This window comes from Athene noctua, chromosome 1 (assembly GCF_965140245.1).
Source record: "Athene noctua chromosome 1, bAthNoc1.hap1.1, whole genome shotgun sequence".
Lineage (NCBI taxonomy): Eukaryota > Metazoa > Chordata > Aves > Strigiformes > Strigidae > Athene > Athene noctua.
The window spans coordinates 187,505,771-187,511,443 of NC_134037.1; the positions used below are offsets into that span (position 1 = coordinate 187,505,771).

At 43.8% G+C, this 5,673-nt stretch overlaps 1 long non-coding RNA gene across 1 annotated transcript in view; it reads right to left on the minus strand.

Moving 5' to 3' along the window:
• Window positions 1-5,043, minus strand: part of LOC141972181 (uncharacterized) — a 5,537-nt gene extending 494 nt beyond the window's left edge. The window contains exons 1-3 of the long non-coding RNA XR_012635350.1: window positions 4,888-5,043; window positions 3,275-3,331; window positions 366-683 (exon numbers count right to left, since the gene is read on the minus strand). This is a non-coding gene — a long non-coding RNA (uncharacterized LOC141972181). The remainder of the gene's footprint in view (window positions 1-365; window positions 684-3,274; window positions 3,332-4,887) is intronic.
• Window positions 5,044-5,673: the final 630 nt, after the last annotated feature.

Sequence of the window (5,673 nt, forward strand, 5' to 3'; positions counted from 1 at the left end):
ACAGCAGTTACAGTTACTAGTTGAAAAGAGTAGACTAACTTCACTACCAATAATCAAAGAATACGACCAAATACTATAAAATAAAAGCCTGGCCACCACTCAAGGGGGAAAACCAAGGGAGTTTCTAATAAGGTTAAACACTAGAGTTCTTAATTCTTAATATTGTTAAACAAATAAAGTTGAATACCCACATTCTTGCAGCATTTCATTCTTATTAATAACTACATTTCATCTAAACTACATCTTTCACTAGTGACTAGTAAGCCTATATATTTCATTAAGGAGATGCAACTACTGTTAGGATTTTCTCTTAAAAGAATTGGCAACTGTAGTGTATTTTGTCCCAATGCAGTAGCAAACATTACCCAGACATTCTCCTTAAATGATCGGTCGAAGAGACCACAAACTGTCAGCACAGGGGCATCCATAGCACACACAGCTGGCTCCTGAGTTTTCACCAAAAACTGCCTCTCACACCTCAGGTATGGTCTCACACACCTTGCCCATAATCACCGGGGACCATGACCTGTGGAGACACAAGCATAACCTCTTCCCCAGGTTATTAAAGGATATGGTCCTTCCCAGTTACCACTTTCCAGGTTTTTTGCTAACACTTGAGCTTTGCTCTGGACTTCTTGTTGATCTGGGATCTGTGACGAGAATTGATGCAATATTGGTGGCACCTGTGAGACAGGGGGAATGTTAAAAAAGTTCATGATACATAATGCCTTGTTTAGCCTTTTGTGAGGTGTAGATAGATACCCTCCATCTCCCCCTTTTTGTTGTTGTAATAGACACTTTAGCGTGCCATGAGTATGCTCCACAATGGCCTGTCTGGTCGGTGAGTGGGGAATGCCAGCCAGATCCTTGACTCCCTACTGTATGGCAGGACACAAACACTGCTCCAGAAAAGGTTTCAACAGACATATGTACATATTTTAACATTCCAAATGCAGCAAAGTGATGTCAGATTGCCATAATTCTAAGGAGGCAAGTCCTCGAGTGTTGACACCACTGTCTGTTGAAGAGAGGGAGTCCTGGAATTCAGAGCAAGTGACAATGTTGTCTTTTAGCCTGACGCCTTGATAAAGAAAACTGGTTTTTATTGCTTTGGCGTTTTAGTGGAAAAATGCATGTGAAAGCCGTGCTTGCTCAAAGACATTAGGTACCACCTGAGCCGCCAGAGTCAACGCATCTGCTTGTCGATTGCCTTCAACCAAAGGTCCAGGTAGTGCAATGTGCGCTTGAATATGTATAATAAAATAACAAGTCTTGTGATTATTTAATAACCATAAAAGGGTGTGCATTAATGAATAGAACAGTGGATTATTAATGTCCTTCAGACATGAATTCTCTATGTGCTGTACAAGATTGGCAACATAAGCAGAATCAGTAACAATGTTAACTGGGGTGTCCCAGTGTTGAAATACACGGACTACTGCAGCTAGCTCAACGATCTGTGGCTATCCCAGGGATTGAGTAATGTCTGATTGACAGTTATGAGTATGTGGATCTTGTCATACTATGACTGACTTTCTCGTTTTTCCAGATCCATCAGTAAACACAGTCAAGGCTTGCAACGGTACGTCGCTGCACTTTGGCATGGCGTATAATAAAATATTTTGCTGTAATAATTTATGTGATGAGCTGTGTACTAAAAGCTGCCAGGGATAGTCACAGATCTCTGTCTGGAATTCTGAAGAGATTTGTATTAGCCACTGTAACATGTGCAGAGTAACCGGGACAATGATACACACAGGTTTCTGACCAGCAAGTATAGTAGGCGCTGCCTACCTTTCATGATCAGTTTGGCAAACATTTCTGGATGAGTAGTGACCATCTTGTGCATTTGGTGTGACAAAAAAATCCATTCAGTAATAACAAGAGGGTCACTAAGTGTTTCAACCCACTGAAACAGCAGAGCGTATGGCTGCCCTGAAGGATTAAATAATATCAGTTGATACGGATGGCTGGACACACATTGTGATGTTTTTCTTTCTGAGATGGCGTTAGCTACACGGTGGAGATCTTGTTTTGCTTTCTCTGTAAGTACTCTGGGTGATGTCAGTGAAGGATCTCCTTACAAAATATCAAACAAGCTATGCAGATCACCATTAGTTAGGCCCAATGATGGCTGTATCCAATTCATGGCTCCCAACAGTTTCTGTAAATCACTTAAAGTCTTAACATCAGTCTTAACTTGTTGCGGGAAAATAGACTGTTCACAAATTTTCCACCCCAGGTACTGCCACAGTGATGATCCCTGCACCTTTTCAGGGGGCATTTGCAACCCCACTTGAGATACTGAGTCTTTGGTTAAAGCAAGAGCCTTTTCCATGATCTCCTGTGTTTCTGCTGCTATAAGGATGTCATCCATATAATGATATATAACAGCCTGGGGGACCTGCATTCTAACCGGGCTCAGAGCCTCTGCAACAAACCACTGACACATCGTGGGACAGTTTTTCATGCCTTGTGGCAAAACAACCCTGTGGTACTGACTTGCAGTTCACTAACATTACTACTGGGAACAGAAAAGGCAAATTTAGGTGCATCACCTGGATGCAAGGGAATGGTAAAAAGCCCAGTGCTTTAGATGAATTATTACAAGATGTCAGTTTCAGGGAATCATTGTTGGGGAGGGCATTCCTGGCTGTAACATACCCATATCCTCCATGGCATCATTAATGTGTCAGAGATCATGTCAAAGTCGCCATTTACTATTTTTCTTTAAAATAACAAACACCAGGATGTTCCAAGGACTGGTGGTAGGTACAATATGTCCTGCACTTAACTGTTCCTGAACTAAGTCATTAAGATGGTGCAACTTTTCCATTGGTAAGGGTTACTGACCCCCACACAGGTGATTCTGTTTCCCAGGTTAGGTTCAGGGTGGGTTTCAGGGTGGCTTGCACTGCAGTGGCGATTAAGACAAATTTGATAAAATTTGAGTTCCCCATTGAGCCATACAGTCACGACTCCATAATGTAAGAGGGGCTTGCAATATAAATGGACAAATATTTGCTACCTGGCTTTCTGGGCTCCTTACATGAATGAGATCTTTGCTTTGAAATGTTACAGCATGATCACCAATCCCAAAAAGCACTTGAGTTACCCGAGCTAACAGTCAATCTGCTCACAGATATTACGGTCACATCCGCACTGCTATCTAAAATGCCTGTCAGTTCAATAGATTCTTCTGCTTTGGTGAGGGTACATTTTACCAGAGGTCTACCTTGTGTCACTGTCTGAGGCCAAAATATTTGAGCAGTACCTGCTGATCCAAATCCTGAGTCACACCAGCTTCTCGGCATACTATTAGGGGGACTCTCTGTAAAATAAACAAGCTTTTGTTACTGAACACAGGGGTCCAGGGATCCAGGCCAGAATTCTGTTTTCCCCTTCATAATTGGCATCTCTGAACCCTGGTTAAATGAACAACCACTGTAAGGTTGTAGATGATCTTCTGACAATATCCCGCTCAGGCAGATGGTACAGATGTGCACTCTCCCCACAGAGTATGCACCTAAATTCAAGACAATTAACACAGATTTACTGCCCCCCGCTAAAGGAGATATTTCACCTATGCCACTTAAAACATTGAGCCCGAACAAACAGGGAGCACCCGTGACCCAGCGGGCAGGCACTAGGGCTCTGTACTAAGGAATGTTCACTCGTCTTGCACTACCCCCCATACAGAGTCTGCCCTGCGCTCCGTTCCTCTCCAGATGCTTCCCTGGCGGGAGAACGGAACCACGGGTCAGAGAACTCCACACTGCGCAGCTGCAGCTGGGCTCTGTCTCACACACCCAAAACAATCACACAAGCATACAAAGAGGCCACTCATGCTTATTACTCACACGACAAATACTACAAACATCAAAACACCATTAAGAATATATAAAGCCATTGCTTGTTGATTATGTGGTGTTGACAGACAAGGGAGACCACATCACAGTGTCAGCACCTTCCTTAAAACGGCTGCTTTTGGTGTTGGGGGGGGGTGAGAGCATGGTGCCGGGCTCGGCTGCAGGCAATTGCTCCACGGCGGGGGGGCTCGGGGAGGCCCTGGGCCTCCGCAGCCAACTCCATGCTTGCAGGCGGGGGGGCCTGGATGCTGAGCGCAGAGATCCACACACTTGGTTTTCCAGATAGAATACTGTGCCGGTGTTAATACCATTTTTAAAAGTGCCCGCCAATTCCATGGGACCAATTGATATCCATGAGCAATTGCCTCCAGTACAACTGTTGTAAATGAGTTTTGAAGCCTGTCCTCATTAATGCTTTTCTGTAGTTCTTCAATAATAGAAAAATGCAGTCCTTCCCAATGTGGCTGACATCCTGGCTCATAAATTACAGGAGCAACAGTCTTTCTCGCCCTGTCCATATCCCCTTGCGCCAAGGCTTTTTGCCTCACTTTTACCCACAGATCATCCCCAAGTAAGGGAGGACACAGGACAGATTCTCTTTTAGGATTTACAGTGTCAGGGACTAAAAGATTATCACAGTCAAAAGACCCAGCATATAAATCTTGCTCCCGAGTTTCAAAATGTGCATCCTCACTCTTTGTGTTCTCATTTTCTGGGTTAACAGCCTGGACACGTTCATTATTTTGTCTTTTTATTATCTCAAAAAAAGTTCTCCATGTGTGTAAGATTTCTGCCATAACCTGGTTCCCGTGTGTTGCACAGTCCCATAATCTTACTCCTGCTGTATCCCATATCAGAACAGTGAATGTAGTAACCGCGGCTGCTACCCACTTTAAAATTCTCTTCAAGGCATGCGAGGTAATACGGACCTTATATTTAGCTAACAGTCTTTCCATCAGTGCAAGCACTGATTTTCTTCCAAGTGTATTGACCTACCCATCGCCTCCCCACAGCTCACCTTGCTCACCCTGCAATGGTGATTGGTGCCAGATCCTGCTTCCTTTCAGCAGCTCTTAAGTTCCATAGGGTTTGCCACCAGAGTCATCCAAGCTGGTCACGCTTATCGTCCACTTACACAGGGAACATTTGTGGCAACTGAGGCACGGACGCTCCATCGAAGTGCAGAAGGAAAGACCCTTTATTATTACTATAGTACATACTTATGCTCTCGCCAAAGCTCTGACTTCATAATTAGCAAATCAGCAATTAGACAGCTATCGACCTTTTCTCCTATCAGCATAGGACCACTCTAACACGCGCTGTGCAGACCAATCACCTTCTTGTTCACGCGCTGTTCACGTGGTTGTAACTTCTCACAGTTCAGTACTTTTCCACAGTTCAGTGTTGCAGCTGTCTGCTGTTTTCCCCTGCCACCTTGGCACAACTCAGCAGTTTCTTATCTATCTTCCAAGTCCTGTTTCTCATCAAAGCCTAGCTGTTTCTCAGAGGCTGTGTAAGGCTGACAGGCCGATGTCTCCCACAACCTTCCTCCATCTCTAACTCACTCTTGATTTCCTGGAAAATCAAGGCAAGGTAAATCAAGGTGTAAGGAAAGGAGAAAGAATGCTGAAAGGTGGGCGGGCAGGAAAGCGGGAAAAGAATGCAGTATACTTGTAGAATAACCTCTCTGGAGTTAAACTGAATTCATATTACTGATATGTTTAAAAAACAGAATTTGTAGAAGAGTTTGCTCATTAAAATAGTTGATAACAAAGGTAACAAACAAAACATACTTAAACCTAAA